Source organism: Podarcis melisellensis (genome assembly GCF_964234715.1).
Source record: "Podarcis melisellensis genome assembly, chromosome: 6".
Lineage (NCBI taxonomy): Eukaryota > Metazoa > Chordata > Lepidosauria > Squamata > Lacertidae > Podarcis > Podarcis melisellensis.
In genome coordinates this window covers 51,667,456-51,693,999 of record NC_138538.1, presented here as the reverse complement: position 1 = coordinate 51,693,999, position 26,544 = coordinate 51,667,456, and the positions used below count along the sequence as shown (strand labels likewise).

Here is a 26,544-nt window from a genome sequence, read left to right as displayed (position 1 = left end):
AATATTATGAAAATGATATACCGGTGGTACATGACCCCAGTCAAGCTTGCAAAGATATATCACCTGTCTGACAACAAATGTTGGAAATGTAAAGAGGAGGAAGGGACATTCTTACACCTCTGGTGGACCTGCCCGAAGGTGAAGGCCTTCTGGGAGATGATACATAATGAACTAAAAAAGGTGCTTAGATTTACCTTACCCAAGAAACCGGAGGCCTTCCTCCTGGGCATGGTGGACCAGAGGGTGGCAAAGAAAGATAGAATTTTCTTTATGTATGCTACTACAGCAGCAAGGATCTTGATGGCAAAGCACTGGAAGACACAAAATCTACCCACATTGGAAGAATGGCAGACGCAGCTGATGGACTATATGGAACTGGCTGAAATGACTGGCAGAATTCGAGACTCGGGAGAAGAAGAAACGGAGGAAGTTTGGGAAAAGTTCAAGGATTATTTGAAAAAGCATTATAAGTTGTATGAATGTTAAAAAATGCTCCTTTTTACGAAATTACAGCTTCAGCATCGGAAAATTTTTGAATTGGAAAATAAGGTATAACAAGACAGAAGTGGTGTAATGAAATAATTTTATTGTGTTGAAACTAAAAATTAATGGATTTGGACTGTAATGTTTAGAGACCAGATATCACGATAAAATGGAAGACATATTATTATGTTTAAAATAAGTTAACAAATTGCTGAGGTTTTGAATCGATAGAGAATGCAGTGCTCGGAAGATGGGGGGAGTCTATTAGATCTATGGAAATATGTATTTGGAAGTTGGATTTTGTATATTATAAACTTAATAAAAATTATATTAAAAAAAAAATAAAAACTAAGGATAGACATGTTTAGATACAGTGGGTGGGGACCACATAACAAACTTCTTCAGCAGAAGGCCTGCACAAAGGCTTCCAAATGTGCAGATGTCCTTCCCCTGCTTGCACCTATGCCCCCAACAGCTGACTCTGCAGGGGTTGGGAGAACCCCCATAACAGCATGCGGGGGGCGGGGAGAGATGGGATTGTTCCATTTGGCAAGCTGGTATGCATGTACAGGTATAATGTTTGCAATAGCATGATGTTGAATTATGCTGGGTATATTCAGCTAAGTTTTACTCATGTTGGACCCATTTAAAATAATAGACCTGACTTAGTAATTAATTTCTGTGGATCTACTCTGAGTAAAACTTACTTGAATATCACCCTCTGAGATGAACTACCACATTGTAAACTGGCTGTGCCAATATGTTGCCGTTCAAGGTGAACCAGAATAGCCTTGGGGAGTTTCCCACTTGATTTTGTAAATGGGCAGTGGTAAAGGAACCCACCATTTTCTATGGAACTCACCATTTTCTATGTACTTCTGACAGCTGCATTAAAATTTTGTCTATTATTTGACTGAGTCTTTGATACTGGAAAGGAATTCAGAAAAATCCCCAAAGGTTCTTTTATTAAGCTTATAGGGGATTGTGCATTCCCTGTGGTAGGTCAAACATGTAAATGTAGACAAGGTAGAGAATGGGCTAGACACACAGGTCTTGGAAGAAGCATAAATGAGCTCTGAGTGGGGCTCAGCTGGATTTGGGAGCTTTTCCAATCTTAGCTAGACAAATTCAAGAATGGCACAATTCCCTTGCTCCCAAGTTACCAGTCTCTGCAGCCACAGCAGGAGCTGTGATTCTCCAGCAGATTGACTTCACCCCTAGAGGTGCACTCCATTGTCTCTCAAGGCAGACAGATTTTTATTTTTTATTTTTAAGGCATTGCTTGAAGCAATCCCCAAGTTGTGCCCTATGGGCTGACTCAAGGACTGCAGTTGCCTAAAGTTTAGACTGTCCTTTTGTATAGCACAGTCTGCATTGCAATTTGTGTTCCAGACATGGGGGAAATATATTTATTTGATTTGTTAACTGTCTGATGAAAATCTCTCCCCCGTCAGATTGCAAAACCAAAGTGGAAATGCATGGAAAATTATTGTTTCAACTATTAATGTAATGATCTGTAGCAGCACGTGAGTCTGTTGTGTCTCTACCGGCTGTTGTCAATAGTATACCCCTATTGGGAGGAAGGGAGGAAGACTCTTTTTTCACACCAGAGTGACACCTGCCCTACAGCCTTCAGGTCAGAGGTTCACTGAAGTCCCCTGAGGCAGACCAGTTAAGACACTATTATGTGGCTTTGCTAAAGCTCCTCTCACAGGCTTGCTTCTGATAATCACAGAGGAAGGAAACAGAGGAACCCTAGGGAATTCACCACCCAACTGTCAGTTCTATGGTCACTTTCATGGCCCTGGTGCCTTCCGTCTTTCTGGCAAAAAGGTGTTCACCCTGCCTGGGGCAGGAATGGAAGATCCAAGTTTGTCTCGCCTCCTTGTCTTTGTCCATGGTCGTTAGTTTGATCGGCAGCACAGCTGGCAGCTGGGGACGGTTTAATTGCTCTTCAGGGAATCGCTGAGGTGATGTTACAGGAACGCCTTTGGTGAGGGTTGACTTTGGGAAGAGTCCAGCACACGGAAGGGAAGGGGAAGGGAAGTTGTGTTTGCTGTATTTTCCAACTCACTGTTTGCTCACATGAAGTTTATTGGCAGAAGCGATGGCTCCTGATCCTGTTTGCATTTATCATCTGACCAGCTAGGTTCAGCAAGGTTATGAAGAGGTAATTCTTGAGGCATATGACGGGACTGAGGTCTTTCCTCATGACTACTCCATATCCTGAAGCCCTATTGATTCACTGTCTTGCTAGAGAAGACATTTATCAATAGAGTTATAACTTTCAGATGTACCAAATAAACTTGCTTAACCTATGAATTTCTGATGAGTGGTTTTTCCCCACATGCAGAGATTGTTTCCATTTGCTTAAAGATGGGAATTTAGCTAGACTAAACCATCCTGTTTGATGGTTTCTCAGTCCAACAGGGATTAATTACCAGCACTGGTGACTTCTGTGTAGCTAAATAACAACAAACTAACTACTGGTAGTATTTAGTTGAGGCGATGGTGCCTATCAGAGGCATATCCTTCTTTGTTCTGCTTGTGTCTCAGTACTATTAACCTGTTGTAGCAGAAAAGAATGCAATCAATAGTCTGTCATTTGGGGGCTGAAGGAGCTTGCACTGTGGGCAGGCCGTCAGATCAACAGTAGGTGTAATATTTACTGCTAGAAACTTTCTGAAGTGACGTCACAGGAGACTGAAGTGAGGAACTAGGCTGCCTCCTGCGATGGCAGAATTCAAGAGGCACAACTAGGCCTAATGTAAAGCATGAGCTTGGCTACCACTATGGCGTATTTGTTCCCTAGGCGACTGAAGAGTTTTTCATTTCCTTTGTGTATTTAAAATGTGGCTTTTCCAGTAAAACAATCTGCAAAGTATGCTCAGGAATGCTCAGAAAAATTCTGGGACACACGCTCATCCTAGATAGGGACCTTCTTGCCTTGCTTTCAATCCTGCCCTGCCAAGAGTAGCTAAAATTTATGAGCCATTCCATCTACTTCCAGATGTTTTTAGTAGATTCTCTTCAATGCCACTGAAGACTAACAGCACAATGCTACTCATGTCTACTCAAACTAGTCTCACTGAGTTTGGCTTACCCCCAGATAAGCAGATATAGGTTTGTATCAATAGGATGTACTTTTGAGTAGAAATGGATAGGATTGTACTGTAAAATAAGTAGAAGTCAGCATGGATCAATGGTAAGTTGAATCAGAGATGCTTGTCCAGTTTAACCAATTGAGTTTAGACATTTATTTGCATGAGGTTATACAAAAGTTGATTGTGATATGCAAATTGACCTGGGGGGGTTATTTTTAGGTTCGATCTTCACTTATTTAAGAGTTCCTTTCAGCTTTCCTGCTACACTGACATGTTTTACTTTGGACATGTACATCTTGATTAGAATTGGCTTTTTATAGCTGTTAGACTCATTCTTCTGTGACAAAGAAAAAACTTTGAACGCTGACTTTCTGTTGCTAAAGATACAGCTTATGCTTATATTAACAGTAAATGCATCCAGAAATGACCACAAGTATGTACTTTCAAAATCATTCAGGCCAAATCCCTGCTTCAAGTTCCTGGCTCACATTGCTTATAATATATTTGGTTGCCTTTTTCTTCTATTACTCTTGTGTTATGAGAACATTCAAGATCTCTTTTAAAAGTTTGAAGCTAAGGAATTAGCAGGTTGATTCATATTAATATCTGAAATTATGTTCTGATCTTCCTCTCTCGTTACCTCCTCCTTGTCTCAGTCTCCATTTTCCTCAAGCCAACTTCTACTTCAGCTATTTTCCCTCAGTTTCCTCTTCCTGCATCAAGTCAGGAACAAGAAGAGCCTGAAAAGTCGTGTCTACATGAAGCTGTGGTCAAAATAAAATAAAGCAGTCCAGGATTATGCACAGTCCAAAAGGCAGAATTGTTGAGTAGTGGTCCAGAGAGTAGGCAGCGCAGGAGAGTAGACAGCGTAGGTCAGTCAAGAGGTGGAGCAAGGCAGGTTAGCTAAAAGTCTGGTAGCTGAAAGGCATACATCATGGGTAGGCAAGCTAAGGCCCAGGGGCTGGATCAGGCCCAATCGCCTTCTGAATCCGGCCCACGGACGGTCTGGGAATCAGTGTGCTTTTACATGAGTAGAATATGCCCTTTTAAAATGCATCTCTGGGTTATTTGTGGGGCATAGGAATTCGTTCATTTCCCCCACCCCCACCCAAAAAAGTCTGGCCCACCACAAGGTCTGAGGGACAGTGGACCGGCCCCCTGCTAAAAAAGTTTGCTGACCCCTGGCATACATTGTTTTAGTAGCTACGAGACCTCAGCTAAGAATTGATGTAGTTTCTGCCCAGAATCAGATGCAAGCACTTAGTCCTGCTCTTGAGCAGTGTTAGAAACTGAGATATGAAAGCTAGGAGCTAAATGGCACCTTAAACCTAGGTTATGGGGGCAACAACGGAGTGTCTAGGCATTCTTTTTTTTATATCAAGAATATGAAGCTGAAAATGAATGAATTGCAGCTAAAACATTAAGTTCATTTTTCACATGGTCTAGTCCTTCCCCTGCAAAAACCCCCCTAACATTCTTTAGAAGGTCTCTTCTCCAGTCTTCAGAGAGTAGCTGTAAGTGGGGAGGCAGAAAAAGGTCCTCCTTTCCTTCCACTCTGTAGTTTTAATCTGAAATCTTAGATGCAGGACTGCACCCAGACCTCAGAAACTGCTTTTGCTAATGAAATTCCCCGTCACAAAATGCACCTAGAACAATGGGAGTTTCCAACACTGCTTCTGAAGAGCTCTTTACTCTCCGGGAGCCTCTTAACTTGTGAGCTGCTCTTCCTATGGGATCAGGTACATGCTCCTTTGCTGAGTGCCTGTCTGAACCTGGACTTTCCGGCATCTAAACTCTCTGGGGCTGGGAAGCCATTTGGTTCCCCTCTCTGTTTCAAAAGCAGGCTTTGTTGCATTACACCTTTCCAGTCAACAGTCTTGCATGTCCCATCCAAAATTAACAAGCTCTGATTACTTACCTTCCCGTGAATGCAGGTTGGACATACAACACCCAAGCATGCTATGGCAGTGTGGAAAAGATTATCACAACTGTGCTAACCAAGTGCATCCGATATCTTCCCCATATTTTCATACTTCAGAACAAAACTGGATTTTGTTGGTGCCAAGGCAAAAAGTGTGTTATGCATCCTTTCCCAGGGAACACCCCACCAGGTCCATTGTTACATTTAAAAAATCAATTTCCTGCCCCTCCTTTTTTTGTCCATAAGTAGACATCTCAACAGTGGCCCCTCATAACAAATTGCAATAAAGAACCATCTACTGCCAAAGTGTGGTGAAAGAATATCTCTCTGCTGATGCCAGTCCCAGCGCACATTTACGATAGGGCAAGTATAGCACTAAAAGTAAAGTACAGTTTGCTAATTGCCTTCAGAGGCCCAGAGTTGTTCTCTCTCTCTCTCCCTCCCTCTCTCCCCTCTTAGTCATCCTATAGCCATGCAATATCCACATGTGTTTCTTCTGGTAAATCCTCATAAATCAACCTTCCCAGCCTCTATCTCACATTTATTGCTCTACTCAGAGCTCTCACCAATCAATTAAGCAAAGTTGGTATGCATCTTTTCTCTCTGGTTCAGCCATGTGTTAGGAAATCATAGGTCCCCCTCTCCTCTTTTTTTTACTACAGGTTGGTATATGATTAAGCTTCAAATCAGGTTGAGAGGCATTGCCATATTCTCTACTATAAACCTCTCAGATTTGCTTATAAGAGATGTTGGGGAAACAAGGATAAAGGGTCATGTAAAATGGAAGAACTGGAGGAGAAAGTCCATTTATTTCCTACGGAAGGTTATTTGCACAAAACTTCAGTGGAAATGTAAATTGAAATGAAATCTCATTGCAAGTGAGATAGGCATTTCTCTGGGTGGGTAATAACCGGGGCAAGTCAGTCAATTTGTATTCACTTTGATAAGATTCTGCACTTTTAGGAAGTTGTTATGCCAAGTCAAATCATTGGTCCATCTCAGTATTGTCTGAGCTGACCATCAGCAGTCTCCTAGGATTTGCCCGGAACTGATTGAACCTGAGAACAGCTGCATCGAAAGCATGCGCTCTTCCACTGAGCTGTGGTCCTTTTGAAGAATCCTGTGTCAATAATCTGCATTTATAAAATGCAGATATGTTCTTTGTTCATCCAGGCCTTAGGCTACCTCCCTGCTGAGGAACACATCTTAAACTTGCTCCTGTGAATGGATGGGCCATGTAAATAGGAAAACTTAACTCATTCCAATGTTTCAGGTTATGAGTTTGGGAAATGTTGATTAACTCCCCATTTCTCAGCATGTACACACACACACACTCATGTGTGTGTCTTTATACCCAGCAAGCCAAGAGAGGTATGGGCTACCTGGGTTCATAGGGATGATGCTGGCATTGCTGCTGACTGTCTGTGTGACCTTAGCTTGCCATTTTAACCTTCTGTATGTCTAAATTATTTCCATCACACCTTAGTGGTGTGAGGTTTCACTCCATAATTCTAAAGTTCTTTGGAGACCATGCTTGGCTGTAGAAGTGCTATATAAAGCTTCTGGTGTTAATATTAGTCTGAGAAGTGGATGCCCTAACCACTTTGCCATATCCTGTCCTATTCCCCACATACACCCTTGTCCCACATTCAGTCTTGCCTTGTAATTACACCTATATAAAACAGCTATAAATGCCTTGCAATAACAGAGACCTCTGTGCAAATAACCATATAAATAGGAGTCAGTAGTTGATACCAGGGGAAAAGAGAACATGACCTTGCTTTGACACAAGAGTAAAATAGTCCTCTTGCTTAGTTTTTGTATCCCCTTTCAGAAGGCAGGAAGAGAAGCATTGTTCTGTGTTCATATTGCTGACGTGTCTACTGCTTCTGGCTGTGTGCATTCACATAAACAGATAAAGTCACTAGTAGTGCAGCTCAACCTTGAATACAGTTTGTGGCCATGACCAAGTGGCTGTTCTGCAGCCTCAGAGCACTAGCTGTAAAATGGTGAGTCTAACGATCTGCCATTTGTCACTGGGCTGTATGTATGTGGGAAGGAAGAATGAGGTGAGGAGTGCAAAAACGGGAGAGGCCATAACTCAGTGGAAGAGGTCATGCCTTCTTCCTGTATTCTTCCTTTATGACCCAGTCTTTACTAGTCATAGAAGGATCTGACATTTTTTGTTCTCTCAGCCTCTCTTTTTTCCAATCTTAAATTCAGTTCTCTACATTTAAGCAGCCATTTGCAAATTTTTAAACAAAGAAGGAAATCCTCATGAAACTTTTTCAGCACTATAGTGTGAATTTTGTATCCAGTTTTGACTAATGTACACATTTTTGCAAGCCATTTCTCCCAGAATAACCCATTTTTGTTTGTTATTTCCATGAATGTATTCGTTTTTATGCATACTTTAACCTAATGTACGCAGAACTGCACCACAGAATTCAGATAAGTGTGAGTTTCAAAGGATGGCTGTGTTTTGTTCTTGTATTTACTTTAAATGCAAAATGAATCAAATTCCTTGACCATTCCTAGCCCTTACAATTAAGAGGGTTATTGCACAGGTCATTTACCTGGGCGATAACAGCAGCCCATTGCTAGAACATATGTTTTGCACACTGGAGATACCAGGGTCAGTGCTTGGCACCTGCATCTCAAAAGTGGCAGGTAATGGGACCCTGAAGCGCTGCTGCCAGCTGGAGTAGACAATATTGGACTGGAGAAACAAATAGTCTGATTTGGTATAAGGTGGCTTCCTGAGTGTGCCAACATTATGTAAGTAATAAACAAGAATTTTCTGCCTATTCCCATCTCAAATCATTTATGGTCCATTTGTACAATCACACTGATGTGCTGGCAATCCCGGCCTGGCTGATCTGTCCCAGTTACTTTGCCAGATAGAATGCAACCCACATCTATGGTGCCAGCACGCAATCACAACAGGTGGAGGGGCAGTGGGCATATCCTGGGGCAGCCACGTGACTTCTTCACCCCACATGCTCTGCATGGAAATGCTCAGCTCCTGTTTTCAACATGCTGGGTATGGAGATGTGGATTTGATGCTATGACCGAAAAAGTGGGGTCAGGTGCCAACATGCTGGATTAAGGGTGGCTGCATGTAAGGAGATGGCCCAACTCCTGCTTACTCCATTTCCAGTGCTGAGGCAGGAGGAGAAGTGAGTCTGTGTGGAAGAATGGATAGAAATACCAGCTTATGTAAATGTGGATGACATCATCCCTTCTCCATTCTCCTGGTGCTATTTATAGCTACTTTAATTTACTCCCCTTTGCTTTATTATCTTTCCACAAGCTCTTTATCCCCAGCATTTAGCATCTCAATTGGCAAGCAGCAGCCAGCTGCATGATACAGCAGGATGCTTTTTCTCCTGATGCAGCACAGCCTGCCTGTGTGGTGCAAACAGGGAGGAAGATGAGGGAAGGGGGAAGGAAAGCTTGCCTCCTCCTCTCCCTGTGTATTCCCTAGCAGGGAGTGTGTTTTGTTGGGTCCTGGGATGGGGTGGAGTTTGAGACCCTGTCAAGGTAATCAGGGGTTGGGCAATTCCCTGGCCAAGGGAGCAACTGTTAGGCGCAGCAGGAGCTGGAAGCAAAATGAGCAGGTCTAGATTAACGGGTACTAGTCGTGGCTGATTAATTTTGATACAATCCTATATAGCTGCCTCTTTGCCCTGCTTCTGAAGGCTTGTCTAAGGTTTGATCTAGTATAAGTCCAAAGTAACACAGACAAAATAGATAAGATGGTACATGTTGAGTGGTCTAGGGAAACACACACACATTATACATTAATACAGCTTGATACCTAAGGCAGAGCAAATTAAATGTGTCCGAAGCCACCATTAGAACACGAAAGTTTTCAGTGTTTTTAGCTTCTTGATGTAGCTCCGTCAGTAGAGCATGAGGCTCTTAACCTCAGGGTCATGGGTTTGAGCCCCATGTTGGATGAACTAGATGGTTGGACTAGATGAACCTCTTGGTTCCAATTCTACAGTTCTCTGATTCTATGTGCAACTATTATACCCCACCACACTAAGTATTTTCTAAATTCTAATGCCTCCTACTTTTTATTCCAGTTCCTATACAAGAATGCAAACTTGGCCCTCCAGATGTTTTGGGACTACAACTCCCATCATCCCTGACCACTGGTCCTGTTAGCTAGGGATGATGGGAGTTGTAGTCCCAAAACATCTGGAGGACCGAGTTTGCCTATGCCTGTTCTAAGATCTCTCCCTTCTCCTTCCACCCCAATTTCAAGGTTGCAAAGAAAATTAAGATTTTTTTTTAAAAAAGGCCAAATGGCAAGAAGGACCTGGTCAGAATGATTAAAAGACCTATAGTGGGGAGAGAAATACAACCAGAGATGGTAACTACTAACCAGTATGGAATCCTGATTTGGAGAGAGTAGGTTGTTTTGTATTTGCTCTGGGGTGCGGGAGGATGTTCAGAAGAGGGAATGGTGACTACATAAATCCATATATTGGATGCAGGTCTGCTTTCTCTGAGACCCAGGTACCCAAATCATCATCCTTTCAACTCCCTACTGCTTTCAGCCAGGAATACGGATAAAGTGATTTGTTAGAGCCATGAAGACCACAGTATGAATTGGTGGAACAGCTGCTGTGAAAAAGAGGCTGCCTGTAAATTTAAGAGGCTCTTTTATTTCTTTAGCTGGAATAGAAGTGGAGCAACATTTATGTCCTAGGAAAAACTGGGTGTGTTGAAGGTGACCAGTCCTGGATGCCACTCCTTCCTCCAATGGCAGACATTCGTGAGAAACTAGTTGGCTGAATTGCACCCACACCATTCATGCACCCATGTGCGCGCACGGCTCTTCCCAGAAGAGATCCTGTGAGGTCATGGGCACCAGCTTCCCGTTAGCTTCAAACATACAACAGCTGCTATAGCACATTAAAATTAATTCGGCAAAACCAGGAAAGAAAGGGGAGGGGGACCATGACTGATGTGGATTCCCGCTCTCTGAACAGGCAGCTTTCGGTCATTATGGATGACACATCCCTCATTATAGCAGGAAAACCCCATGTTTTCTTCACATTTAAGTGGCTTCCATTGACTTCTGTCTGCGTAAACCCAAATGAAATTGTCTTTGATACAAACAGAGCCCTTGTGTACACACATATGTACTCATGAGGATGTTTGTCTCATTGAGATCACTGGAATGTACCCACTGAAACCATATACATTCCCATGTAAATTTGGGGGCACTCAGAGGTGCTTTTAAAGGGGAAAAACATATTGGGAACTCTGGTCACGGATCTCAACCTAGATTCTCCTTCAAAGTCTGCTCTACATTTTATGATGGTGTCACTGGTGTGATAGGAGAACTGAGTGTGCATTCATTTTGGATGAGTTCCATGTTTCTTTTAGTGTAACATTAGTGTAACATTTTATTCATCTGTATTTTTTCTTCTTCTCCAAAAGCATCTGTATTATGTCCCACCTAGTTCTCGTCTTCTCTCTTTCTGCTCTGTATTTGTACATGATCATGTATACTTATATAAAGGTAAAGGACCTCTGGACGGTTAAGTGCAGTCAAAGGCAACGATGGGGTTGCAGCGCGCATCTTGCTTCAGGCTGAGGGAGCCGGCGTTTGTCCACAGACAGCTTTCTGGGTCATGTGGCCAGCATGACTAAACCGCTTCTGGCGCAACAGGACACTGTGATGGAAACCAGAGCATACAGAAACGCTGTCTACCTTCCCGCCACAGCGGTACCTATTTATCTACTTGCACTGGTGTGCTTTCAAACTGCTAGGTAGGCAGGAGCTGGGACAGAGCAATGGGAGCTCACCCCGTTGTGTGGATTCAAACCGCTAACCTTCTGATCAGCAAGCCCAAGAGGCTCAGTGGTTTAAACCACAGCGCCACCTGCATCATGTATGCCTATGTGATACACACAAGGCAACCTGCCCCACGCAGTGCAGAGGACTGATTTAAGAATTCTGGATCTAGGTTTATGATTGGTTGCTGTAATGAGTTCCATTCTGAAACGAGTGTCATACTGTTTATGCCTCCAGAGTGTCTTATCAAAACTTTAGCAAGTTCTCATGATACCCTTTGATACTGGTTGGGAATTCATGCTGTGTATGATTTATGTTGTCATTGGCCAGCCTCTCCCATAGGGGCAGCTGCCAAATTCTCCATTTATTTCGGCCTACAAGGCCTGGATTCAAGTGTTTCCCTGATATGTCCAATTCACCTCTACATCCCAACTTCTAGTAATAGCTCAACCTTCTCTTCTTCCAGATTCCCAGACTCAGGGGAGGAAACAACCAAGTTCTACAATAAGTGAGAGAATGTGCCCCCCCCCCCCGCTTTTTTGGATCACAATGCAGTGCAGCAGCAAAGCTTTGCTGCCCATTTCCTGTCAGAGACAAATAGCTTCCCTTCCCTTGATAAACCATGCAGATAACTGTATACATATTCTCAGTATTCTGCCAGCCTTCCCTACTTTTTCCTCCCTCTACTCTCAGTTGACCCTTCTGGTTACAGTGTGTTACACTCTTCTTTCTTTAAAAATATTTATGTGTCTCGTTTGACAGTAAACTCTTTCAGGGGGGCTTTCAGGGTACCCACAGAAATAATGGTTAAAATGTTGATAATTAAAATATTGGGAGGATACCAGCAACAGATAAAACAAGCAGCCCACCCACAATCACAACAATAGAATCAAAGCCAAGAGCAAAAGCATAATAATAATTGTAATAATAGTAATGATAAAAATCTTCAAAGTAAAGCTGGCAGGGGCGGGGTAAAGTCTTAGGATCTTTCAAAAAGGTCTGCAGTGTTGTGTCTGGTAGAGCCCACTAGGCAATTAATTCCAAAGCCATGGAGAATTCCTTCTGACTTACAGACTTCTGGGGTCCGTAATGTGACTGTATGCTTCTTGCCTCCAGCCACAACGCCCAGCACTGACACTCAGAGTGTAGGGGCTTCTGCATTTAGTTTTCAGTGTCTCTGATGTAATCCATTGTTTATCACAGATGTAGTCCTAGGCATCCCTCTGACTTGGTGTTTTAAAAAAAAATTTGAAGGGCATTCATCAGCCTGAAAACTCACAGTAAATATGTGCCCAGAAGCCCTGATCAATTGTGTTTACTGTGTTATAACGGATATGCAAATACCCTTCAAATATAAATGCCCTTCAAAACAACAGAGACATCATTACTGATGAAGCACCTAGCAGCCCTTGTCTAGAGAGTAAATGTACTTAGGATCATGGCACCAGGTTCCTTTCTTGTCTAGACATGTAGACCCACATGCATTGTGCTCCTGGTCCCCCTCACAAGACCAGGGGATGGAGACCAAGATAGGTGGAGTCAGGGCAGAACCTGGTATGTTGGGTAAGCTTGAGTTATCCCACTTCCCTGAATGAGCACTGTTAGGTTTCTGGGGCAGAACAAGGTTTTTTCCCCTGGTCCCACTACCTTCAAGAGAACAAAATAATAATAATATGGCATTTTCTCATCTGTATCACTTAAAATGTATTTCCTTTCAAATTTGGCCACTCACTTCCCTTGATCTTGCACCTCTGGCTTCTGGCATGGCTCAGTGGTAGAACATCTGCTTACATGTAGAAGGTCCCATGTCCATTCCTTGCCATCTCTAGGTAGGGTTGTTGGCTTATACATAGTACAAGGAAGCTCCGTATGTTCCTATCTGCCTAAAATGAGGGGAAATAATCCAGTTTAGAAGCAGATGGGTAGTAACTCTACTCATAGACTACAGTTTCCTGGTTTTATAATTATAATTTAAGGGTTAAAATTGAGACCCATGATTCCTGGCCTTCCCCCACTTTTGTGCTCACGGCTGATATTTGCTTTTCAGATTTTGCAAAGTAGAGAAAGCAATGCCCTCTGGCTGGAAGCACAACACTGTAGTTGATAGAGAAGTGTGTTTTCTTTTCCATTGATCCCTCCCTTTTTGAGAAGGTGGCCTGGTTAAAGGCTGCTATTTTTTAATTATTTTTTTAGCCAAACTGTGGGTCACCAGATGTGGGACGTAACAACATCAAGAGGCTTTGATGCTTTCTTTCCTTCTCAGCTGCCATGCTCTTTATCAGGCTATCCAACTGCCCTCCGTTGATCTCCCGGGGGCAGTGGTCAAAACCTTGGCCTGAGATCATAAGAGAAATATACACACACCTCACCCACTGTCCTGTCTCTGATCTCAGGAAGTGCTCAGTAAGGTTTTGGGAAAGAGATGGAAACATAAACATGCTATTACTCCCAAAAGTAGTGAAGCTGCTAATGCTGAAACATTTACCTTTTAATCCTCCGGGGATGGAACTGAGGCGTGCGTGTGTATGTGTGCGTGCCTGCACACTAAACCACTTGGAAAGCTTTCTTGAAGTTCCAAAAACACTGAATTAGATCTGAGAAAGGTCAGCGGCAAATGTGTGTGCTCATGGCTTCATTTTCTCCATCAAGTCACTGCTTACTTTATTTCCATTTTGCTTTGCTCTGGTTACAGTGGGTAGGAGCACAGCCTAGCAGCATCTCATGACTCAGCATTTGCATTGGCAACAGAGGCATGCAGAAGGAACAAGAGACCATAATCTTGAATTGGCACCATCTGTTATCAACACATGCACTTTATTCATTTTATTTGTTAAGAGATTTATTTGCTGCCCTTGACCAAAAACAGTCACAGAGTAGTTTACCAGAAAAAAAGGCTTAACGCCCCCCCCCCAAAAAAAAACCTTGGTGAAGGGTGGGGGACATCTTGTCCCTTTTCTTAAAGCATTTCCAGACAACCTCTTTATTGAGCATTCATCTTGATTTGTTTGCAGGGAGATTAGGCAATGCTGGCTGTTTAATGAACGCTTATTCTGATTTGTTTGCAAGGAAGTTAGATGACGTTGTGTGTCAAAACAAGTAATGTCTCACACCTTCCAGAGCATTTGCCCATCACTTTTACCTGCTGCAAAAAGTCTGATCATTTGGGGAAGTGGGCTGATTGTGCAGGAGCTCCCAATCAACTATGGTTGCAATAAGGTGAATTTGGCCAACTTATTTATATGCAGCATATTTAGTATCCAAGTGTGTGACATGATTCTTCTGACCACTAAAGAGAAATGTGCATGTCAAGTGACTTACAGTTAGGGGTGTAAGGCGACAGCAATTTCCACACTTGTCTGTGTTAATTACAAACAGAGCTGTTTCCATTCCGCTGCAGTTCGCCTTCCATTGTTTGTCTCATCTGCTGTGGGTGAAGCTAACACAATTAATTACGTAACTAATTATGTAATACAGAGGTTTTCGACTTTTTTGAGTCCACAGCTCCCTTAACCAACTCCATTATTTCTGCAGCACCCCTGTGGGGCTCAGGAGCCCAGTTATGTCTGCAGAGCTGGCAGCCTCTCATCCTTTTTCAAACACCCTCCCCTCAGCCTACTCTCCTCTCCTTTCTCCTTGGGAGTCGTTCTGGCAGCTGCTGCTGCCACCCCTGGTCTCTGAGATGCCAAAAGAGAGGTGCCTCCTAGAGGCACCTTTCATCTGCGGAGCTTATAGCCAGAACTGCATAATAAACAGCTTTGCAAGCCTTTGGGAGGCAGAGATGCAAGAGGGCATCAGAGGGAGGGAGGGAAAGAAAGACAGACAAAGAGAAGTGTTGACCATGGCACCCCTGATTCAAGGAACCCCCAGGTGCCACGGCACACTGGTTGAAAACCACCGATGTAATCAGTTTTAATGCATTTCAAGGAAGACCCAGAAAACAGATCATACACCATTTCAAACAGCCCCCATCCACCCAGCAATCATGACCAAGAGCCCTAGATTGCAAATCATAAAGTCCTTCATTTGGTAGCAAGAGGTTTCACCATTGAATATTGGGCATGTACTCAAGGATGAAGTCATAAGCTTATATTATTTTAGGACCAAGCTACACGTGATGCTCAGTTGCATGTACTTGATGCTTCCTTCCTTCCCTTCACAGAAATACCGACACAGAGGCTGCCGTCTGCAGCAGAAAACTCATGCAAGGGGTTATTGGCAATTCTTAGTCCTTTCCCGACAGGCAGTTTTTCTGCTAAATATGAGAACCTCAAGTATTCATATATCTTCCCCTGCTGGTGACAGAAACAGCACAGAGGGCAATTTTAGTAGGAAAACCACTGGAAGTGGAAGGAGAAAGCGCAGAAAGCCCCTCCCCCATGTGAGTCTTCCTCTACAAATTACAGGTTCCAAAGCTGCAATTTATAAAAATAATACATCGGAGGGGGGGCGGACTACATGTGACCGATGGTGCATGTGTAGTTTGGCCTGTAGGAGAATTTCCATGTAATTCCAAGCAGGCAATTAGAACCCCACATCCTGTAATCTAAATGGGAAGACCTCTAGCTCCCAGGACTCATATTTTGGGAGCAAAGGCAGATAGAGAAAATTCAGATGTACCTACCTACAGGAGCCAGTGCATTGCTTTTTTCTGCTGTAGGCAAGGTCTACACATCTCTGCCTTAACTCCTGCAATTATGCATGTGCCAAACACACTGATTTTCTGTCTTTCCCCATGCTTTAGGCTGGCGCTCTCTCTCTCTCTGTGTGTGTGTATGTGTATATGCATGTATATGTTAGGGGCCTGACATGTTTATGAAGTTAAACATTTATTTGGCACTTTTTTGTTTTTAAACCAATCCAAGGTGGTTTCTACTTTGTAACATTGGGGAGTAGCTTCTTGATTACCCAAAGGGCCAGCCAATCATAATTGTGAATAGCAGGCTACAGTGGGAGGAGGGAGTTGTCTCTGTGATGGTCACAAGGGCCAGCTAGTTGGCACTCTGTACAGCCAGCTTCTGCTGGAAACAAGAAGAGACGTTTGCTTCTGAGTTTAGTTTTCTGAAGAACTTCATTCCTCTGACCAAAAAGACAGGGGCTATTGTTTTTCTGATATAGTTTAATATAAACCTTTGGTACGAAATGCTACATTTTCATTTTCAAAAACTGGCTGTAGAAACTTCCCTCAAATAGCCATTAACAATCTTGTGCACTGAAACCCAGTATAGCTTTGATCGTTTCAGTTTAAAACATTATAGGGTGACTGTATTTCTTAAACAAAAACGCAAGCAGGCCCTAAGTGAGCACCCTTTCCTGGGCATTGAAGTCACCAGGAAGGCAATTCCATGCCCCTCACTGAGCCAATCTGCCAATTCCTGGAGCAGCTGCAGTGGGCGAGCACCTTTCTGTAACCTATCAAATGCAGGTGAGCCTTGGCCCTGCCTCCCTCAAGTCCCCCTGCTTGAAAATCCAGAACCATCTGTTTCAATTAAGTCATCCTGTGCACCTTCCTTCATCTGCTGGTCAGCCGATCTGTTGCTAAATTGTTCCTGACAAATACCGCCACTCCGAGAACTTCTCAGACTTCAGACCTGATAGGGTGAGACAAGTGGAGGCGCTGAGGAGAAGGAAAGGGTTGAATAGGAATGTGGGCATTCTCAGTGGGAATCTCCATCTGCAGCTGGCAATCCAACTTGCTAAGCAACCAGAATATTTTGAGTGGGGTTTGCATTGTTGGTCCCTCCGGTGTTGTTTGTTGTTGTTTCAGTTATTTATATGCCACTTTTCCAGATATAAATCCTACCAAGGGTGGCTTACAAGTAATATTCAATTCTGTATTTTTAAATTGCAAGAATTAAAATCCTTTCCAAAAGGTGGTTGATTGTAGAGTGGTGGTGGGTGTTGAGAAGCTGCCTCTCCCTCTCTCTCCATTGGAATCCTTCTCACAGAGCAGTTGTTGGTAGATCACTCTGTTTTTTGTTTTTTTGGAAGATCTCTATACATTTGCAGAACCATCACACCCATCACAGTGGTTGGGTGACACAGTGTACATTGTCCCATGAATGACGAACAAGATTGCTAATTTCCTAATTAACGTGGCATCTCAAAGTCTTTTCTTTGGAAGTGCCTGAAAGCTTCTTCAGAAACCTTGGCTGCTTACACTCCTTAAAACCCTAAAGTAATAATATCAAACAAGCAAATTAATAGTGGAAAACCTATGTACGGACTTGCTAAAAATAGCACCTTCTGAAGCATAAATGCAAGCTACAGAAATATGGGTAGTATGGGTCAGGTCACAGAAACACCTCTTGTTTATATAGCCAGGTGGGAGAATTTAATACAGTCACGATAAGTGAGGCAGGAATACGAGATGCCTGTACTGCGTGATGCAACTCTGTGCTTCTAAGTCTTCATCTCAAAGCACTGAGATCTGGACCGCACCTCGTGTTATGCAAACGGGTTGGCAAAAAGGCCAACAACAAGACCTGCATTGAGAGCTAAACAAGTCAACTGGCACCTTCTTTGTTTCTCTGTTTCTTTTATCTTTCCCAGTGATCTTTTATTTACATTTGGGCGTTAGCTGTGGATTTCTTTCAAGCCAGCGAACACTCTAGCACCAGGTGAATGTGTGCTTGAACAGTCACATTTGATCTGTTCTGCACAGCAAGGAAGGTGAAGAATTTTCTTTACAAAGGAAGAGAATAATGCCGTAAAATACATGGTTGGCTTGGGCATCGGGTGGTGGAAAGCAAGTGAGCGGGTGGTGCATTTGACACCTGTGGGGCAGCTGCTGGAGGGAGCAAGCAGATATTTATCCTTCAGGAAACTGTTAAATTGCTCGACACCAAAATAATTGGTGCAGACTTATGGCATGAGAAATGGAGGTGCACGGAGTCAGACCCAGTACCAGCAGTCAGCAAGGTTGAGCACTGGTTGAGGGCACCAGGGTATTGAAAGACCCCTCTGGCCCCAGCCCAACCCAGCCACACTGCCATTCACTGCCATCCCTACCAGTTCCCTCAGTGCTTTTCAACAGTGGGGGCCCATTTTGAATGGGAGCCAAGCAGCTTCCACCCACAGTGGCCACCCACCATTTTTAAGCTACCCAAAATGTAAACGATGTCATAGATCTATGGAGACTGCTGAGTGGCTCTACCACTATTGCCAAAGCAGAGGCAGCAGAAAAAATGTGTGGCAGCTGACACTATGGGCACCATAAGCAGAGCTGGGCTCTGCTCCATTTGGGGGGGTGAGGGCATTGTTGGCCCTGTGCCAAGAGCTCCCTGAGGACTGTTGTTTTCTTTTATGTGCAGAGACCATAATGCCACTGATAAGATATATTTAGGATCATTTAATCTATTGAATTAAGCCAGATTCAACTCTTTGTCCTGGCTCTAGCAGTAATATTGCCAATGTTGTGCTGATTTGTTTATTACTCACCCTTAAACCTAAGGCCCCAGGGTGGGTTACAGTATCAAAACACCATATTGAAAACAATTTAAAACAACTTACCAGCATAAATATAAAAATAGTTAGTATCCATTTACTCAAGAGTAGTTCCCACTAAAACCAGAGGATATTAAATTGCAATGGTATTATTATTTAAAAAACAAAATGCAAAGCACTGCATGTGGACAAAGATTAAGATAATTCCACCCCTCCAAAAGTATTTTGGGGGCACAAATGCATTTAAAAAAGGAATGATACCCATATGTTGGGATGCTGGAGGACACAAATAGCACTTAGCGAAGGAAAAGACAAAACTGAGCCAAGAACTGAGCCTTCCTGAAAACTAGCCAGAACTGCAAGGTCCAGAAGTCTTGTGATTTTCAACCTAAATGTATGCCTGTGGCAAGAAGTCCAAAGCCTGTTTTTAGGACTCATTGTATTCTCTCTGCTTTAACTGGTTACCCAGCCACTGTTATTGATCTGTTTTGTAGGGGCTACACCTCTATTTGTCTCCATACTGTTACATATTTTTCAGGATTGCTTTCATTTCATTTTTTAGTTATTAGCCACCTCGGGCACTTCTGTGTGGGAAGGCAGGATATAAATTTAGGTAACAGGCAAATAAATACTGTCAAAAATTAGGCACATGAAGCATTCATTTAGGGTTATATATATAGGCGGAGCTCACCAGTGCTCAAGACCTAAAAACTTGCTGCCATTCTCATGCCTAGCCCTGTAATAGGGGAAGTAATATAAAGAAGAAAGCTTTTGAGCCTGTTAATAATAATAATAATAATAATAATAATAATAATAATAATAATAATAATAATTTATTATTTATACCCCGCCCATCTGGCTGGGCTTCCCCAGCTACTCTGGGTGGCTTCCAACAAAGATTAAAAATACATTAAAATATCACACATTAAAAACTTCCCTGAACAGGGCTGCCTTCAGATGTCTTCTAAATGTCAGGTAGTTGTTTATCTCTTTGACATCTGATGGGAGGGCGTTCCACAGGGTGGGCACCACTACTGAGAAGGCCCTCTGCCTGGTTCCCTGTAGCTTTGCTTCTCGCAGTGAGGGAACTGCCAGAAGGCCCTCAGCGCTGGACCTCAGCATCCAAGCAGAATGATGGAGGTGGAGACGCTCCTTCAGGTATACTGGGCCAAGGCTGTTTAGGGCTTTAAAGGTCAACACCAACACTTTGAATTGTGCTCGGAAACGTACTGGGAGCCAATGTAGGTCTTTCAAGACCGGTGTTATGTGGTCTCGGCGGCCGCTCCCAGTCACCAGTCTAGCTGCCACATTCTGGATTAGTTGTAGTTGCTGGGTCACCTTCAAAGGTAGCCCCACGTAGAGCGCATTGCAGTAGTGCAAGCGTGAGATAATCAGAGCATACACCACTCTGGCGAGGCAGTCCACAGGCAGATAGGGTCTCAGCCTACGTACCAGATGGAGCTGGTAAACAGCTGCCCTGGACACAGATTTGACCTGTGCCTCCATGGACAGCTGTGAGTCCAAAATGACTCCCAAAGAGAACTTTGCCCTCATAACAACCACAATTAGATGCAACTCATCTGGAATTAGTCAATCAGGGCTTAGAGGGCAAACTCTCCTGCAGGCTCAAACCTCAGCACCTCTCTTCTTAGGAATTAAACACTGCACATTGCTGAGAAATAAATCCTCCCTGAGCACTGCATTCCCAAACACTGTAAACGTGGGGCAGGTGGGGAACAAACAGATAACTGAAGAGCTACTGCTGAGCTGACAGCAAAATCCCTCTCTTGCTTGGGTCATGTGGCTGGTGCAGATATGAGCCCAATAAGTCACAAATCACTGCTTCTAGAATTCTGGCGTTTGTGAAGAGCCATTGTGACATTCAGCCTGGAGGGAATGTTGCACGGTAGATTAATTTTTAATTTTTTAACATTATTTTTTGTTTCTGCACAAGGCTTTGTATAAGATTGGCCTCCAACCTCAAAACACACAGACACAGTCACACAGCTGATCCACATTCTGAGCCAATATTTTGACAAACTGGAGCAGTACCCAAACCGGAGCTACCCGATTGACCTGCTGCCACCCAGATTAGAATTTTATCCTAGCCCGTCCCTTTTCCCAGGATCCCATCAAAGCCATGGAATTGTCAGGATTAGAAGTTTGGCTTGTGATCTGGTGTCTTGCAGCAATGCCAGGTTTCAGTCCTCGGCCTCAAAGTGGGACTTGTGTGGTGCACTACGACCCACGTGGAAGGAGTGCTGCAGGGGAGGGGAGGGGCTTTCTTTGGAGAGAAACACAGACTGAGTGTTAGAACATCTCCTTGAGATTTTTTTTATTATCATTATAATTATTTAGCAAGTTTTATATACTACTTGATGATGATGACGATAAAAGAGCTCCTCCTCGTGACCTATTTATTGAGCATTTATCCTGATTTTAATGGAGGTTAGATTGCACCTGGTCTTTGTTGTTTAACCTCCCTACAAACAAAACCAAGAATGATCATCCATCCCAATTTGCTTGCAGGGTGTTGTGTGAACCCCACACATTTCCGTGCATTCCCTTGTTGCTTTCCTGTATCTTTATTAAAGTGGATTTGTGTGTTTTTTATTTTTTTATTTTTAAGAATATTTATTGGGGTTTCAAAAAATTACAGAAATAAAGAAAAGAAAAACAAAAACAAAAAATACATAATACACAAAGAAAAAAAATAAAAACAGTTAAAAACAGGTCCATCTTTCCATGTCTTATCTTTCATTTGCTTATTTCCTTGATCTCCTCACACCTCCCTTTTTTGTATTCTAGTTCAATTAGTTATTTCAGCAAATCCTTTCCATATTTGTTTTTTTCTTCTTGCTAATTTATCTTAATATATTGTAACTTTACATTCTGACCTGTTAACAATCCATTTTTACTTAATCCTTTATAACATTACTGCTAAAACCACATAACTTCATTCCAGCATCCTTCTAGCATTCATTAATTTTACAATGTTTCTGTAGATAGTCTTTAAATTTCTTCCAATCTTCTTCTACTAACTCTTCTCCCTGGTCTTGGATTCTGCCAGTCATTTCCGCCAGTTCCATGTAGTCCATCAACTTCATCTGCCATTCTTCCCGGGTGGGTAAATCTTGTGTCTTCCAATACTTCGCGATGAGTATTCTTGCTGCTGTTGTTGCATACGTAAAAAAAGTTCTGTCCTTCTTTGGCACCAATTGGTCGACCAATTGGCCTCTGGTTTCTTCAGGAAGGTATATTTAAATATGTTTTTCATTTCATTATAGATCATCTCCCAGAAAGCCTTAATCTTTGGGCACGTCCACCAAAGGTGAAAGAATGTACCTTCAGTCTCTTTACATTTCCAACATTTATTATCAGGCAAATGATATATTGTTGCAAGCTTGACTGGTGTCATGTACCACCTGTATATTATTTTCATAATATTCTCTCTTAAGGCATTACATGCCGACATGCCGTGAACTTCATACCTGTGGTCCATAACTGTTCCCAGTCAGCCAACATGATGTTATGTCCAACATCTTGAGCCCATTTAATCATAGCAGATTTCACTGTTTCATCTTGAGTGTTCCATTTCAACAGCAAGTTATACATTCTTGACAAAATCTTAGTTTTGGGATCTAACAGTTCTGTTTCCAATTTTGATTTTTCCACCTGGAAGCCAATTTCCTTGTCCAAATTATATGCCTCCATTATTTGATAATAATGAAGCCAATCTCGCACTTTGTTTTTTAGTTTTTCTAAGCTCTGCAATTTAAATTTATCTCCCTCTTGTTCCAAAATTTCCCAATATTTCGGCCATGTGGCCTCCATATTGAGCTTTTTCTGAGCCTTCACTTCCATCGGTGATAACCACCTTGGGGTTTTATTTTCAAGTAAGTCCTTGTATCTTGTCCAAACATTAAACAATGCTTTCCTGACAATATGGTTTTTAAACGCTTTATGTGCTTTGACCTTATCATACCACAAATATGCATGCCACCCAAAAAATTATTGAAACCTTCTAAATCCAAAATGTCTGTGTTTTCAAGAAGCAGCCATTCTTTCAGCCAGCAAAATGCAGCTGATTCATTGTAAAGTTTAAGGTCTGGCAGGGCAAATCCACCTCTTTCTTTTGCATCAGTTAGTATTTTAAATTTTATTCTGGGCTTCTTGCCCTGCCAGACAAATCTAGAAATATCTCTCTGCCACTTCTTGAAACAGTCCATTTTATCCAAAATTTGCAATGATTGAAACAAAAACAACATTCTTGGCAATACATTCATTTTTATAGCAGCAATACGGCCTAGCAAAGAAAGCTTCAAGTTTGACCATATTTCTAAATCCTTTTTCACTTCTGTCCAGCATTTTTCATAGTTGTCTTTGAATAAAGTCACATTCTTAGCAGTCATATTAACCCCCAGGTATTTTACTTTCTTAACCAATGTTAAACCTGTCTCCTTCTGAACTTAAAGTGGATTTGTTGTGCCAGGGTTGTGCAAACCAAACAATGCCAGTGTGTGTGCTTCAGTCCCTCCCACAAAATGATGACCGTCTGGAAGGCGCCCAATCTCTAGGCAGCTTACATAAAACTGGTATAAAATATTAGTACATACACATTATTATTGTTCATTTTTAATATTACTTCCTTTATGTGTAAACTTATACCTTGCATGCAACTCAGATGCAGCACAGAGCAGAGCTCAGGTTTTTAAGTGCTCTGGTGAAGCTGGAGCCACTGTGCCTCTTCCTCCATTCCTCTACTTGCCCTTGTGGTTTGAGATAACAAGTGGACCAATGCAGAAGGGTGCAGTGGCTGCAGCTTCATTGGGGGCTCTTTCAGGCAGTCTTTTTTCAGGCAGTCTTTTTTACTGAGCATTCATCCTGGTTTGCGTATGCAAAGTTTATGTAGAGGTTATACGACACCTGCTCTTCATTGAGCTTCCATCCTGATTTATTTGCAGGAAAGTAATATATCTTCCAGTCAATCCACCATTAACCTACCATTAACACACACTTTATATTGCATTTTCCCCTCACTTTCTTAACTCCAAAAAGCCAATTTTAAAAAATGTATTGTTCCTCCAGAACAACAGGTCTTTAATCCACTTTAATTGTGCAAACCTGAATTTCTGGTATGCGATCTAATCCCTCCTGCAAAACCGTGACAGTTTGGAGGTGGCCTTGGTGCCCTGGAACATATAAACCATGCAAGATATATACCCTGGTTAAAAACTTGGCAACCTAGACTGCGGAATCTAGTTGGGAAGGGAAAGATAGAAACACAGGATTAGGTGAAGATCTAAGCATCCAAACCAATTAGGCTGAGCTGAACAATGCGAAGAAACATCATGGCTGAACAGAGAGCTTTTTGAGTGCCCATGAACCAGTGTGCACCTCCCAACTCTCCATATGGTAGACAATCCTGGGGTACATTCCAAGTGAGGGAAGGCATATGCCGTGCAAAAACAAGAGTTGCCTGATTCAGTAGAGGACTGGCCTTTCCAGGGTGCTTCCAGATGGAGGGCTTCATGATGGAACTCACAAGCTGCATATCTGTGAGCTGTCCTGATTGCTGCTAGTCCAAACAAACCAGCAATGTAATCATGGATGGGCTATTCTATGACTGTAGAGCTGAAGCCACAGCTGTAGCTCACAGGTTTTGCCTTGGAGGCACAACCCCCAGCTTTAGTACCCCAGAAAGCACCACTGGGTTTGTGAAGACCAGATAACTCTTTGACTGTGTGTGCAAGAGAGAAATATGCAAAATTCAGCTAAGCATGTACAAGAAATGTCTCATTTTTGTTCTCCAATGAGCTCAAGGTGGTCTACATGGTTCTCTCCCCCTCCTCTTTTAATCCCCACAGCAACCGCGAGGGGCAGGTTAGACTGAAAGGCAGTCACCCAGTGACCCTCATGCCCAAGTGGGGATTTGAACCCTGGTCTCTCAGGTCATGGGCCAACACACAAACCATTACACCCCACTGGCTCTTGTTAAGGCACATGCAGAGGCATAAACTTTTCAAACACATTTACACATATAAACCTATTCCATTGTTTGATATATTATGTCACAAAAATGTCTGACCGTACAAAAATAAGGGAGGGGAGAAAAAAGACATGAATAGCTTGAAAGTTTATGGTTCTCCTTCATACGTTATATGAAGCAAAGTTTTAATTTGGAGTTCTCACTACTGAAATAGCAATAATTCAATATAATATGGATATATTATATGCTATTGGTGGCATATAGGATAGTTGTGCATAGTAAATTTTGTATTGTGTGTTTGCATGTCTATTTTTAAAAGTAAAATATATATGCTGCCCTTCATTGTAAGATTCCAGGGCAGTTTACAAAATTAGGAACAATAGCATTCAATGTAAAACAGCAATAGGATGATTGTTTCCATTTCAGAGCATTCCAGTTCTGTGGCCTCTTCAGAACTGTGCCCAGACTCTAAGACAGGAGCCTCTGCAGCCCTCCTCTCAGTGAATTGTTTGCCCCCACAAATTAGTCCCTGTTTCGTCCTTGAGGTATTTTTCCTTCCCCACTCACCCCACCTTTCTAGTTTAGTGCTACAGTTACTGCTGGAAGCAGCTGTCTGGATACAACCTAATAGTTGTGTAGGAGGGGAGCTTTCCACCAAGGAGGCCATCTCCTCCCACCACAATGCCATGGAAGGAAAATTTCCAACTGCTGAACATCTCCTCTCCCACACAACTATTAAAAGGGCCAGTCCTGTATCGTCAGACAACCCTAGCAAAAGATAAAATAAAATCCAGGCTGCCCATAGTTGCCTTTCCCCTAGCTAAGATTCTGCTTCCTCCCCGCCCCCAACCCCTTCCAAGCTTAGTGTAGGGTGGTCACCACTTGGAAATGCCCTCAGGGGAAAAGGAACAGCAAGAATAGGTGAAACAGGCTCCAGCTCTAACCTTCCTGCGAGCCTCTATACATTCATTGGGAGAAAGTCTCATTGAATTGCATGCAACTTCATTCAGAGGATTGGGCATCATGTAGTAAAAGAGTGAAAAGAGAGCGTGGCTGCTTCATATTTCCTCTTTGGTCCTATTTTTCAGCTTAGTAATCAATCATCAGCACCACCACCCCAGCTCCCCATCCCCTGAGATTTTTTCCCCCCAGGAACAGGAAGGAAAAAAAACAGGGTCTCCATAGCTTTTCTGTATCTCCCCACCTCCTCAAACACACATATGGATGAAAAAGATGAGCTGGAAAATGCCAGGTTGTGGGGATTAAGCAGCCTACCCTCAAGCAACCTGCCCTTCCTCCACACGGGCACAGTCTATCCACACTGGTTTGGTTAAAAATAAAAGCAGAGAGGAGAATTTTAAAAATTCTGCATGGCATGTCCTAAGAACCTAGGAAACCCAGAAATGGGAGCACTAATAGGATCAGGGCACAAGATGAGTGGCATGTTACATAAGCTATTCCTAGTGTTTTATAAGATAATGATAATGAACCGGGGGGTGTTTGTGTTGGTGTGTGTTTCCCCAAGACTTGACCATCGTACTTGGTAAGTAAAACTATGGTGCCAGAAACCCATTGTTGCCTTCTTCTCCTTAGAGCTACCATTTTACGTTGTGAAGCAACAGGAGTACTGGGAGTGGGCAGTATATATTGGCATAATATTAAATAGTTTTTATTGCAAAATTTAAGTGTCCAAATGGGAAAATAAGCATCTGGACTGGCTACTGTGACAGCATGGCTCCTTCCCCTTTACTTATCCCACAGCCTGCTTTCCCTTCTGTCAGGTGGATCT

The 26,544-nt window shown here is 42.7% G+C and overlaps 1 protein-coding gene and 1 long non-coding RNA gene across 5 annotated transcripts in view; one reads left to right on the top strand and one right to left on the bottom strand.

Moving 5' to 3' along the window:
• LOC309371366 (phosphatidylinositol 3-kinase regulatory subunit gamma) overlaps positions 1-26,544 on the top strand; it is a 244,109-nt gene that overhangs the window by 93,554 nt on the left and 124,011 nt on the right. The window lies entirely within an intron of this gene.
• The window catches only part of LOC309371426, an 89,145-nt gene continuing 75,672 nt past the window's right edge, over positions 13,072-26,544 (bottom strand). Inside the window, exon 4 of one of the 2 annotated variants that reach the window (XR_014169100.1) lies at positions 13,072-13,206. This is a non-coding gene — a long non-coding RNA (uncharacterized lncRNA). Of the gene's footprint in view, positions 13,207-24,226; positions 24,335-26,544 lie in introns of those variants that run through there. The other variant, XR_014169101.1, reaches the window with a different exon arrangement.